We start from the raw sequence: 13,676 nt of genomic DNA, 5'->3' as shown, positions 1-13,676 counted from the left end.
GTATAAAAAGTCGGAATTTCAAATGGCGGATAGGTGCAGAGAGCCAGAATTTGGGTCCAAAATATGGCTCAGGTATCGAATTTGAGATGTTTGGGATATTTTGTAAACTGAAGGGGGGTTTGGGCAAAACGTGACCCACCACCGCTCTTAGTAACTGACAAATTTTTTGTATAAAAATTCGGAATTTCAAACAGCGAATGGGTGCAGAGAGCCAGAATTTGGGTCCAAAATATGGCTCAGGTATCGAATTTGGGATATTTGGGATATTTTGAAAACTGCAGGAGCGTTTGGGCAAAATGTGACCCATAGCCACTCTCACCCAGCAAACACAAATCATCTACACAACGTTCGCCTATCTCTTGCCATAGGTGTGGGAATGATTTGCATTGAGAATGGTGCAGGAAAGCCTTTGAGAAACTTTTACTCAAAAAATCCAAACACAAAGGTTTAATTATAAATTGTTTTTCTACAATTATTTTCTTCCAAATGTAAAACAAATAGTTTTTACATGTTTAAATATAAAATTTATGGTGTTTTTTTGTAAAATTCATTAATAAATTGTGAATGATATATATTGGCTGAGTGAAACCTTTATAATCCATTTAGTTATAATTTGAACAGAAAAAAGTATTTTTCCAAATTTTCTAAAAATTGCTCTTTTTAACACAATTTGACTCCTTATACATTCCACTAAACACTATATCATGTTTAAATATATAATTTATGTATTATTCTCTAAAATAATTTATATAAATTATATAAGTTGCTGGAAAGTGGTGTTAAAGATTTTGAAAACATTTTGTTGTGTTAATATGCTCTTATTAACTATGTCTCAAGTTCACAGTTTATCAAACAAGAATATTAACATTCGTCAACTCTTAAAATCTTATATGTTATCTTGCTGGTGCAAAAAAGGGTGAATCTTTAGGAACAGCTATAGTATCTATATATCACAAATGGTGTTTTCCCTAACTCAAACAATGTAGGGTTTATTATTCTACACATATTTCTAATGACTCTTAGATGTTTACATTCTCTGAAGTATAATTGTGAAGGCTGTGTCCATCACTCTCAACACAGATTCTTAAACTCGTCTCTGCAGGTTCAACTATATAATTAGTTTCCATTTTGAATTTCCATGGACATTTGTATCCAAAATGAAACCAATGTGGTTTCCTTCAGCGCCTTCAGCCAGCACATTTGCTCATTCATTTCCACAGATTCCAACAAGGTAGGGGATTTACAGAAATTTGTATATTCATATTGTTATATATTAAAAATATGAATGCAGTTCAATATGATAAGACAAATACATGAGTTTATGATAAATTCGTTTTCTGTGATATACCATTGATATGCTCTTTTTTTCTTTAAACGGCAGACTAAACTAAAGTGCTCACATCAACAGATTTGATGTATAAATGGTCAACGCTCAACAGAGTTAGTATAAATGTATTAGTATAAATCTTACTTGTCTCATTGTTAATTCACATTCAATGTCAACTTGTGGTTTTGATGTGGCACGTTTGGCCAAGACACCCCACCCCATTATGCACCCCATACCCATCTTGTGGGCGGTTGTGGAAAGGGTTACAGAGGCACATAATGGGCTCAGGGACTGAACCCCACAATTCATTTAGCTAAGCAAGTTACAATCTTGATGAGCTAGTTACAAAATTCAATATAAGTCATCACATCAACAATGGGTTCGAGATCGACCTCAAGTACAGGTTCTAAATTAAGCAACTGACATATGTGGAGAGCTAGTATCAAAATTTATATGTTTGTCCTGCACACCGTCCCCCATCCAGTGGGCAGCGGTGGATAGGTTACAATCACTTAGTTGTTATCTACAGTTAGCAAACTGGGGATATTTGGCTAAAATTTCTGGTAGCAGATCATTTTGAATGAAATATTGACACATCGCTGGAACATTGGTTATAGAATTGTCTCTAAATTCATGTATCTTTTCGCACTCCATCACATAGTGACGGAGGGTGTGCGAATAATTTTGTTGACACAGTTTACATTTGGTCAGGTCTACATCAGCAGATAATGAGAATTCCCAGAGATACTTGTAACCGAGTCTAAGCCGAGCAGTAGTAACATCTAGAAGTCTGCTGATTTTATTGGATGATCCATAGATGTGTGGCTCCTCTTGTATGATATGTATGATAGATGGAATTACTAGTTCCAGTTTCTAGGCAGGCGATGAGTACTCACAATAACCTTAATTAAGCGTCAAAACAAAAATGTGTATACTCTTTTTACTCTCCTGACCTTAGTTCTCGAGCTATGTATTTCATTTTGGTACCAACGTGTTCGCAATAACATTCTCTAGAAGAAAATCAGCAAAAACGGTCACCAAAAGTTATATGAATACCAGCACCCAATAAATACCTACGTAGATGACTCGCCGTGAGTGCCCAAGAGCAACAAAATGTTTTTACTCTTGGGATTGTTATCACTTCCACACTTGTCCTACAGCGTTAATTTTGGTATCAATGTACTCGCAATGAAATTCCCAACACGGTGATATGAATATAAACGTAGAATAATGGTCGCTGCCCACCCGCAAGAGTGTGGGAAGTGGCGGAACTGTTACCCAGTATTGGTGACAAGACGACACATGGGCGATACAGTGCTTTGAAAGTTTATAATTATATCACTGTCCTGACATTATTATTGTATGTACGTCATTCATTTTTGTGCCAATGTTTTCGCAATAGAATGTTCTATGAGCCCGTAGGTAAAAAAGAGCAACAAAGCGTAAGATAGAATAGCACCATATATAAAACAACGCTGGTACATATCAGTGAGCGTCAAACACACACGAAATGTGTGTGTTTGATGGTGGTCAAACGATGTTTGATGTGTTTGATCAGGTGATGTCCTGATCCGCATAATTAAAGTATGAATTATGTTGAGAAAAAATACGAAAAAAGGAAAAAAACAGGGGTGGGAGAAACATGACAGAAAAAGAGTAAAAATACAATTTGGTCAACAAAACAGCATTGTTTAAAATAAAAGATATGGATTGACATTTTGGGGGTTAGGTTGGTAGGTTACATTGAGTTAATTAGGTAGTACTTAGTGTTTATCTGTTATAGATAGGAGCTGCCTGGTATGGGCCAATAGGCCTTCTGCAGTTACCTTTGTTTTTATGTTTTTGCCCTGTAACCTAAATGGTTAGAGAGGCACATATATGGGCTTAGGGACTGAACCCCACACTACATTTAGCTAAGCTGGTTACAATCTTGATGATATAGTTACAAAATTCTGTATAAGTCGTCACATTATCAATGGGTTCGAGATCAACCACAATTTCCTGAATAGATATAACAAAGGGGATATTAATAGGGTATTAAAATTGTCAACACAAGATAGAACACGAAACAATGGGTATAAATTGGATAAGTTTAGATTTAGGAAAGACTTGGGTAAATACAGGGTCAGTAACAGGGTTGTTGATTTGTGGAATTTTTCTTAACTTATAAATTTATCTTTATTTATCTTAAACTGGTTGGGAGAGGTACAGTTTTTAACATAATTGGGAAGGTCATTCCACATTCGAGGTCTCTTGATTTGTAAAGCATTTCTAGTTTGACTAAGTCGTACTCTTGGAATATCAAATAGGTATTTGTTTCTGGTGTGGTGCTCATGGGATCTGTTACAACCTTCTAGGAAGCTTTTAAGGTCAGGATTGACATTACAGTGCAGCGTTTTATATATATAAAATACACATGAGAGTATGTGCAGGGACTTAATATCTAACATATTCAGAGATTTGAGTAAGGGGTCCATATATACTGCCCGGTTGCCTGAAATGCTATAGGCCTACTATAGTGGCTTTAGGTATTGTATGCACTAGCTCTATCTATAAATCCAACATTATGTTTGTAAATCAACTATGTATGTATGAAAAAAAATGACTAATACGTTCGGCGAATGACTTTGACTTCAACTTCACTTTGACTTCGTTCATGTCATCGTATTTTCCGTAATATATAAAGGTTATGACAATGCAATTATATTATTGTGTGCAAATAAGTTTGAAATTTCATGTACCCTAAAAATATTAAAATAAAGAATAAGAATAATTAAATAATTGTTGTAGTAAATTGTCACACGTTCATCATACGCAAACGAACACACAGTTTGGAGCGTCAGTACAAGACCGCCGCCATTTTAAAACACGGCTTCGAATGTAAGTAATGTTTTTCTCGTACTAACACTGTGTTATACAATAGATTTGGTCTTGAATTCACAAATTTAGTTGTTACATCTGACAGAGTATGTTAGACGGTGTAATGCTGGTCCATGTTAACGTATTTGTGGGCTTGGTTGGTTTAAATGTGGAGGCGAGGCCTGGCAGTGCTGGTGTATGTGGAGGCGAGGCGAGGCCTGGCAGTGCTGGTGTATGTGGAGGCGAGGCGAGGCCTGGCAGTGCTGGTGTATGTGGAGGCGAGGCCTGGCTGTGCTGGTGAGTATGTGGAGGCGAGGCCTGGCAGTGCTGGTGTATGTGGAGGCGAGGCCTGGCTGTGCTAGTGTGTATGTGGAGGCGAGGCCTGGCTGTGCTAGTGTGTATGTGGAGGCGAGGCCTGGCAGTGCTGGTGTATGTGGAGGCGAGGCCTGGCTGTGCTAGTGTGTATGTGGAGGCGAGGCCTGGCTGTGCTAGTGTGTATGTGGAGGCGAGGCCTGGCTGTGCTAGTGTGTATGTGGAGGCGAGGCATGTACAACACTCCCCAATAGGAAGAAAACCCACTGGGTTCTAGGCTAGGTTAGGCTTATCTGTAATAATTGAATTAAGCCTAGCAAAGCCTAGAACCTAGTTCAGTAATTTAAAAAATGTTGTAACTTGAAAAATGCCATTCAATACATTACACAATTTAAATATTTTCAGGCAATCAACACAACCCTCATGTTGGCTAACCCTCTCTCATGTTGGTCAATAATTTAATTATTTTTTTATGGAGTAATCTTTGCTGTTGAAATGTAGTCTTTTTGAGACTACATTTCAAATGTAGTGTGTGTGGAGGCGTGTATGTTAGGTATTACCTAATATACACGGTGTAATATATCTATCTGTGTGAAATAGATTAAATCCATTTATTTGATATTCAGCTAATAGTTCTGTATTTTCTACATTCATCCATGTTTTGGTAAGTGCAATAATATGTATTGTTTCATTGCAGATTAGAGATTCAAGATAGTTCTAGATTTCCGAAGTACTGAAACGCGCGCCATACAGGCTTGGTAGATCTAGGTGCAAGGTAAAATTATTTACATTTACTTTTGTATTTATGTTTTGTATTTATATGCATATATGCATTTATATGCATTATTCTATAGAATAATAGATCTCGTAATAATTTTGCAAAAATAGTGGCATTTACTATTTTTAAAAGATTATTAAAAAATTTACTGATATGGTGCATTCGGAAGGGCGAAGAGGGAGAACGGCCTGTTGACATAGCTCGGGTGCAGGGGGGGGGGGGGGGGGTTGTGTAAAAGCCTGGTTTGTGCCTCGGAGAGGCTATGGGATCCAGTAAGTTCAGTAGAACTTCGGTTTCAACCCTTTTACCCTGTTGTAGCTCAGTCGATTAAGGCAGTGTCTGGGATGCTCCCGGACGCAGGTTCGAATCCTCGTCACGGCCCTTGTGGATTTGTTCATTTGATGCATCACGTTATTGTGATCTGTGTGTGTAATTCTTCACTTGCTACAGCAACAGGAATGTGTGTGTATGTATTTGTGTTGTTGAATATGACCGAAAGTGTAAGATTAATGATTCTAACACAAATCGTCTGAATATTTGTTTTTCTTCACTGTCGAGAGTAGTTAAAAAAATTTACTCGAGTTTATTTTCACACTTTATTTATGGTCCTTAAGTCCCTCTCCTTAATGCTGCTGCTGTTTCTCGCATCTTTGCATCGCTTGTATGTTTGGGGGTTTGGCCTCTTGCTATATATTGATTCCATTTGTGTGTGTTTGGGTCTCAGGCCCTCTCGCAATTTCTGTTGAACAAACCCCTTTTCCTAGTTCTGCATCTCTCCTTTGGTACAAATTTTGTTGTGCTTTTATCATATATTTCACAAAACTTGACATACATTTCATTTACTTCATGTCCTATCAGCAAGTGTTTGTCAAATTCTTTAAGGAAAGTTTATCATCCTGATTGCAGATCTCTAGCGATATTATGTCAACTTCTTGTGGATTCGCAATCATTATTTAATTTACCTTTAGGTGTTCTTTCACCAGCACAGCAACACTGTACCTCTCCCAACCAGTTTAAGATAAAAACTAAGTACTAACTAATTAACTCAATGTAACCTACCTTACCCCCAAAATGACAACCCATGTCTTCTATTTTAAACAATGCTGTTTTGTTGACCAAATTGTATTTTTGTTTTTTTCTGCAATGTTTCCCCCCCCCCCCCCCACCACTCTACCACCACATTGAGTTTAGTAGCTCTGTGCACGTCAGGTGCTGTTTAATATACAGACCTACTCCTCCATTTGACCTAGTTTCTCTATCACATCTATATCACTTTGTGCTTTAGCCCTGGTGGAGCTTGGTCCACCAGGCTGTTGTTTGGAGTGGCCCGCAGATCCACATACAGTCTGCATATGATATACAGTCTGTTGATCAATTAAACTACAGTAGTTAGTTTTTATCATCCGAATGCACCAATATGTGTTCATTCTTCCCAGATGAAGGAACTAGGTAATATTCATCATCTGAATGCACCATCTGATGCTTTAACACACTCATGATACACGAGAGGTTTAAAAAACTTTTAAAACTTTTAAAACTTTTTGACCTATGTATTTAAAAGCAATTCTAAAGTTAAAAAGTGTAGCATAGGCCCCTCGCAGAATGTTCTTAATATGATCCTCAGGTTATAGTTTTCTATCTAAAACCACCCCTAGATCTCTTTCTTGATCAGAATTCTTTATAGATCTCAGTGGCTCGATCATAGAAACTGCTCTAAATCCTTGTTGGCCTGGATTGTGGAGGTCATTGGTCTCTATAAAACTAGTAATCTGACTCCTGATCACTCTCAAATAATTTTATTATGTGGGATGTTAGTGCAACTGGTCTATAATTCTTTGCCAATGCTTGTGTTGTGTTGTGTTGTTTTGGTAGTGATGTGCAATGTGTTGTTTTGGTAGTGATTCGTCCAGTTCTGGTAGTAGTGCGGTTGTTGTGTAGTGTAGTACTTGTGTGCTTGTTAATGACTTGTATTCCAGTCTTGTGGGTATCTCCTTTCCCCTACGGGCCAACTGCTTTGTTCTTACCTAGCATTTTGCTTTGTTTGGGTATGAATGTTTGTGTGCCGTATATTTTGCAAAATTTGCCATATATCTCATTATTTACTCCTCTGCCTAGCAACAAGTCTGTCTAATTATACTCATTAACTGTTTTTCAAAGTTCCCCATAGTGTCCTTTATTGAAATCGAGTTCATGAACCGTTTCAATGTTCTTATTTTCTTCTAGATTATATCTTAAAGTATATTTAAATGTTATTGTTATTATTGTTATTAAATGTTATTGTGACATTGCATTGCAATTGAGCTATGTTGTTTACCATACCGTTCATTTCGTGAGTATAAGTATAGATGCCACACTTGTGACAGGTAAAACCATGCCTTTTTTGAAAAACAGCACCGTCTGTTGCACGTAAGAGCAACCCACACTATATTATGTTGCGATATTATTTCAATATTTCCGATTGTATTGATAATTTGAATTTTCATAGATTTCAATTTATTTTCATTTCGATTTAATAATTTTGTGTGACATTGCATTGAAATTGAGCTGTGTTGTTTACCATACTGTTCATTTCATGAATATAGTTTATTTTTTTATTTTTTTCATTTCATTTTTTTAGCTGTTCTTATTTTTCAGTGATGGGAATATCAGATCATTTGATGTTCCCAATTTTCTGATGGAAGCATCAGACCATTATAGAATGCATCGGATGAGGTAGTTTGGAATGGTGGGGAGGACGAGAGGGGGGTATGGTGGGGAAGACGAGGGGACAGAGGAGAGGGTAATGGTGGGGAGGACGAGGGGACTGGGGAGTTGGGGATGGTGGGGACGGGAATGCTGGGGAGGACAAAGGGACAGGTGAATGGGAGATGGTGGGGGAGGAAGAAGGACAGGGGAGGGGAAAATGGTAAGGAGGACGATGGGACAGGGAAGTGGGAATAGTGGGGATGATGTGGGGACAGGGAAGTGGGAAGGACGAGAGGACTGTGGAATGGGGAATAGCAAAGTGAATTATAATTATATATATTAATTAATTCTTATAAATTTCCAGAAGCCTGTATCAACACCCACACTAATGCAACTGAAAGAGATGTTGAGACAAGTATTGCTGATATGTTGAAGAACGCCCCAAACAAACTCGGTGGAAACAGATACAAGGTAAAGTTTGCCAATTTGCTGTAGTCTAATTCAATTTCTTTTTAGTAATCTTCGAGAACATTTATGCTATGAATAAGATAAAATAATGTAACTGATTTTGATTTATTTACTATTTATTATTTATTTACCGTTATTAGTATAATAGATCTCGTAATAATTTTGCAAAAATAATGGCATTTACTATTTTAAAAAGCTCGGGTGCAGGGGGGGGGGGTTATGTAAAAGCCTGGTTTGTGCCTCGGAGAGGCTATGGGATCCAGTAAGATCGTCCTTCCTTTCCTCCCTAGAATCTGGATGTAGCAGGTGCTCAATTGTCAAAAGTGAAAAATTGGTTTTGTCTTCCGAATGCACCATTTCTGTAAATTTGCTAATAATCTTTTAAAAATAGTAAATGCCATTATTTTTGCAAAATTATTACGAGATCTATTATACTAATAACGGTTTGATAAAATACAGTAGACTGCCTACTGGTTTTACCTGTAATAAAAACGTATTTGTGGGCTTGATTGGTTTACATGTGATGGCACACAATATCGGCACCCCACAACATGCTGTTGAAGTTGGAATGCATGGCATAGGCTCCTCACACAATGTTCTTTATGTGGTCCTCAGGTGATAGTTTTCTATTTAGAACCACCCCTAGATCTCTTTCTTTATCAGAATTCCTTAAAGATTTCTCACATGGTTTTCCTAATGATAGATTGTGGGCTGTAAGGGACAGGTTTGATGTATGGATTAGTTGATAGAAGTTCCAGTCCACCTGTAGACAGGGATCTCACATCAGCTTGTATATTATACAAGGATAAGATTTGATAAATTCAGTTATTTGACTGAACACTGGCTCTGTTTAAATCAGAGATTTAAACATACATAGTCTAACGTAGCTCCTTTCTTTTTTACCTAGCCTAACCTAGCCTAACCTAGCACACAATATCGGCACCCCACAACATGCTGTTGAAGTTGGAATGCATGGCATAGGCTCCTCACACAATGTTCTTTATGTGGTCCTCAGGTGATAGTTTTCTATTTAGAACCACCCCTAGATCTCTTTCTTTATCAGAATTCCTTAAAGATTTCTCACATGGTTTTCCTAATGATAGATTGTGGGCTGTAAGGGACAGGTTTGATGTATGGATTAGTTGATAGAAGTTCCAGTCCACCTGTAGACAGGGATCTCACATCAGCTTGTATATTATCCAAGGATAAGATTTGATAAATTCAGTTATTTGACTGAACACTGGCTCTGTTTAAATCAGAGATTTAAACATACATAGTCTAACGTAGCTCCTTTCTTTTTTACCTAGCCTAACCTAGCTTGTTTTCCCAAGCCGGTCTATGGCCCATGTTTTTTTTCGATGCCTCAGTGGTCCATGCACATGTCCGTTCAAGGGGATTAAATAGCCGTTCTATGGCCCCAGGGTTTTACGAACTTCTTTTTCCCAAGCCGGTCTATGGCCCGTGTTTTTTTTTATGCCTCAGTGGTCCATGCACAGGTCCGTTCAAGGGGATTAAATAGCCGTTCTATGGCCCCAGGGTTTTCTCAAATTTTCTTTCATAGCCGGTCTATGGCCCCTGGGTTTTACGAACTTTTTTAGAATCTGGATGTAGCAGGTGCTCAATTGTCAAAAGTGAAAAATTGGTTTTGTCTTCCGAATGCACCATTTCTGTAAATTTGCTAAAATTCTTTTAAAAATAGTAAATGCCATTATTTTTGCAAAATTATTACGAGATCTATTATACTAATAACGGTTTGATAAAATACAGTAGACTGCCTACTGGATAATAGTTCCAGTCCACCTGTAGACAGGGATCTCACATCAGCTTGTATGTTATCCAAGGATAAGATTTGATAAATTCAGTTATTTGACTGAACACTGGCTCTGTTTAAATCAGAGATTTAAACATACATAGTCTAACGTAGCTCCTTTCTTTTTTACCTAGCCTAACCTAGCTTGTTTTCCCAAGCCGGTCTATGGCCCATGTTTTTTTTCGATGCCTCAGTGGTCCATGCACATGTCCGTTCAAGGGGATTAAATAGCCGTTCTATGGCCCCAGGGTTTTACGAACTTCTTTTTCCCAAGCCGGTCTATGGCCCGTGTTTTTTTTTATGCCTCAGTGGTCCATGCACAGGTCCGTTCAAGGGGATTAAATAGCCGTTCTATGGCCCCAGGGTTTTCTCAAATTTTCTTTCATAGCCGGTCTATGGCCCCTGGGTTTTACGAACTTTTTTAGAATCTGGATGTAGCAGGTGCTCAATTGTCAAAAGTGAAAAATTGGTTTTGTCTTCCGAATGCACCATTTCTGTAAATTTGCTAATAATCTTTTAAAAATAGTAAATGCCATTATTTTTGCAAAATTATTACGAGATCTATTATACTAATAACGGTTTGATAAAATACAGTAGACTGCCTACTGGTTTTACCTGTAATAAGGTTTGATACAGATGATTATGATTATGGTTTTGGCCTCCACCACCCTCTCTAATCTAAGCTAATGTAATAATTCAATAATTACTATTTGTAGTTTTATGTATTTAAAACTATTTTGTAAATATTTTCTATACAATGCTAATACGCTTCCACCCCTGACAGAATCTTGTGGGACCAACAAGTCTATCTACAGGCCGAGTACAAAACCTTCCCCTCAAACTCCAAGACAAGACAGAACTGGTAAGCTTTAAGTAACTGGAGAAACATTTACATACACAGATTGTAACGTACTTGTGTATGATTTTAATGTAATATATTTTTACCAGCCTTCAGGGTGATGGAAACACTTTAAATGGTGTCGCTCCATTGTGTGAAACAAAATTTTTTAATGCATTCATAAAAGCTATAAGCTAATGTAATAATTCAATAATTTCTATTTGTAGTTTTATGTATTTAAAACTATTTTGTAAATATTTTCTATACAATGCTAATACGCTTCCACCCCTGACAGAATCTTGTGGGACCAACAAGTCTATCTACAGGCCGAGTACAAAACCTTCCCCTCAAACTCCAAGACAAGACAGAACTGAAAGCTCTCCTTTCGAAAAATCTAGTAAGTACCGATTTATTATGTGTTGATTATTTTTTGTTATACATACAAGAAAATACATTGAGGGAGAGTACAGACTTGAAATTTTACATTCTTGTAAAGCAACTAAGTAGATGATGGTAGTATCATCAAACAATACAGGTTTAATCATGTTAGAGACATAAAGCAGATCATTGATGTATATAACAAATAGGAGGGGGTCTAAGGATGCTGCCCTGTGTCACCCCTATCATAGAATGGGAGAGGTTACATAATTGAAGGCTACATGACAGTAGCCCATTTGACAGTGACCTGACACCAATGTGTCTGTCACTAAAATAGGATCCACTAAGGATCAATACATATATCATATATATGCAACACTAAATGCTTGTTCTAGTAAGCCTTTTTTTTTGCAGTAACAGAAAAAATGGAATACATAATGAAGGAATTATCAAAATTGACATTTTTATCAGGGGATATCCTGAATATTGTCAAAATGACGGAAACCCATATGTCAAAAACACATGGAGATATACCAATCCTGGAAGACATTCTTCCATCCCCACTTGAAACTGTTGAGCAGGTGGAAAGTCTGTCACATGAGCTAAAAGTTAACAGTGAATATAAAAAGAGTATGGTAAGTGTTGCTTAATTCTTTTAGCCTGAGTATGGTAAGTGTTGCTGAATTTTTTTAGCCTTGTACATATGTCTTTTGATTAGTTTTTTTGCAGATGAAGGAAGGTGGGGTGGCACATAATTGATTGTTCAGTGTTATGTTTAAGGTACAAATAAAACAAAAGCAAAAGTTACTCAAATTCGTTGATTTTTGTAATAGTTAAGAAGGAAAATATTTTAATGCTATTTATTTAATACAGTTGGAAATTAGAAAATCTAATGTTGAGATTGAAAGATATATATTATTCTCTATTACCTTACAGCTTATGCATTATTTTAACAGGTCCAGACGCTGTCTCAAATGGGCGGTGCAAGCTGTGGAGACACAGTGAGACGAATGATGAGGAGGATAGGGACCTATGGGGTCTGGTCTCAGTATTCACTCGTTGGGCGCAAGAGGAAACGTGTCTTCAAAACCTTGGATATTTGTAATGTAATAATAAGTACGTAAATTTGACATTTTTTTGGATTATATATATGTCTGCATGTATTATGTATTATACTTGCATGCTTGTTAATGACTTGTATTCTAGTCTTGTGGGTATCTCCTTTCTCCTACGGGCCAAATGCTTTGTTCTTACCTAGCATTTTGCTTTGTTTGGGTATGAATGTTTGTGTACCTTCATTGTATATTTTGCAAAATTTGCCATATATCTCATTACTCCTCTGCCTAGCAACAAGTCTGTCTAATTATACTCAATAACTATTTTTCAAAGTTCCCCATAGTGTCCTTTATTGAAATAGAGTTCATGAACCGTTTCAATATCCTTATTTTCTTCTAGATTATATCTTAAAGTATATTTAAATGTTATTGTGACATTGCATTGCAATTGAGCTGCGTTGTTAACCATTCTGTTCATTTCATGAGTATATTTTATTTTCTATTTTTTCATATCATTTTTTTTATCTGTTTTTATTTTTCAGTGATGGGAATATCAGATCATTTGATGTTCCCATCAGAAAATTGGGAAAGTCAGATCTTTTGATGTTCCCAATTTTCAGATGGAAGCATCAGACCATCATGGAATGCATGGGATGAGGTAGTTTAGAATGGTGGGGAGGACGACAGGGGGGATGGTGGGGAAGACGAGGGAACAGAGGAGAGGGTAATGGTGGGGAGGACGAGGGGACAGGGGAATGGAGAATGCTGGGGAGGACAAAGGGGACGAGGGGACGGAGGAAGACTGGAGAACAGGGGAACACCTAAATAAAAGGCTTTTTAAAGCGTAAAGCGTAAAGCTTTTGCGTAAAGCTTTTGATACTGTCAACCACCATAACCTTCTTCTTAAATTACATCATTATGGAGTCAGAGGACACTCCCTACAATACCTCGAGTCCTACCTTACTGACAGGCTCCAATATGTTTCTGTGAATAATACAATTTCTCCCACCCTACCCATCAACATTGGTGTTCCTCAGGGCAGCATACTTGGCCCTCTCCTCTTTCTCATCTACATTAATGACCTTCCAAATGCCTCCCAACACCTCAAACCAATTCTATTTGCTGACGACACAACCTTCATTTACTCCAGTCCTGACCCTCTTGCT

At 37.4% G+C, this 13,676-nt stretch overlaps 1 long non-coding RNA gene across 1 annotated transcript; it reads left to right on the top strand.

The window, feature by feature from the left end:
- Nucleotides 1-5,191: 5,191 nt before the first annotated feature.
- LOC138357317 (uncharacterized) lies at nucleotides 5,192-12,546 on the top strand. Its single transcript, XR_011224914.1, has 3 exons — nucleotides 5,192-5,273; nucleotides 8,326-8,432; nucleotides 12,412-12,546. It is a non-coding gene; the product is annotated as an uncharacterized lncRNA (long non-coding RNA).
- Nucleotides 12,547-13,676: the final 1,130 nt, after the last annotated feature.

Source organism: Procambarus clarkii, chromosome 77, assembly GCF_040958095.1.
Source record: "Procambarus clarkii isolate CNS0578487 chromosome 77, FALCON_Pclarkii_2.0, whole genome shotgun sequence".
NCBI classification, from domain to species: Eukaryota; Metazoa; Arthropoda; class Malacostraca; order Decapoda; family Cambaridae; genus Procambarus; species Procambarus clarkii.
This window is presented reverse-complemented; position numbering and strand designations above follow the sequence as displayed.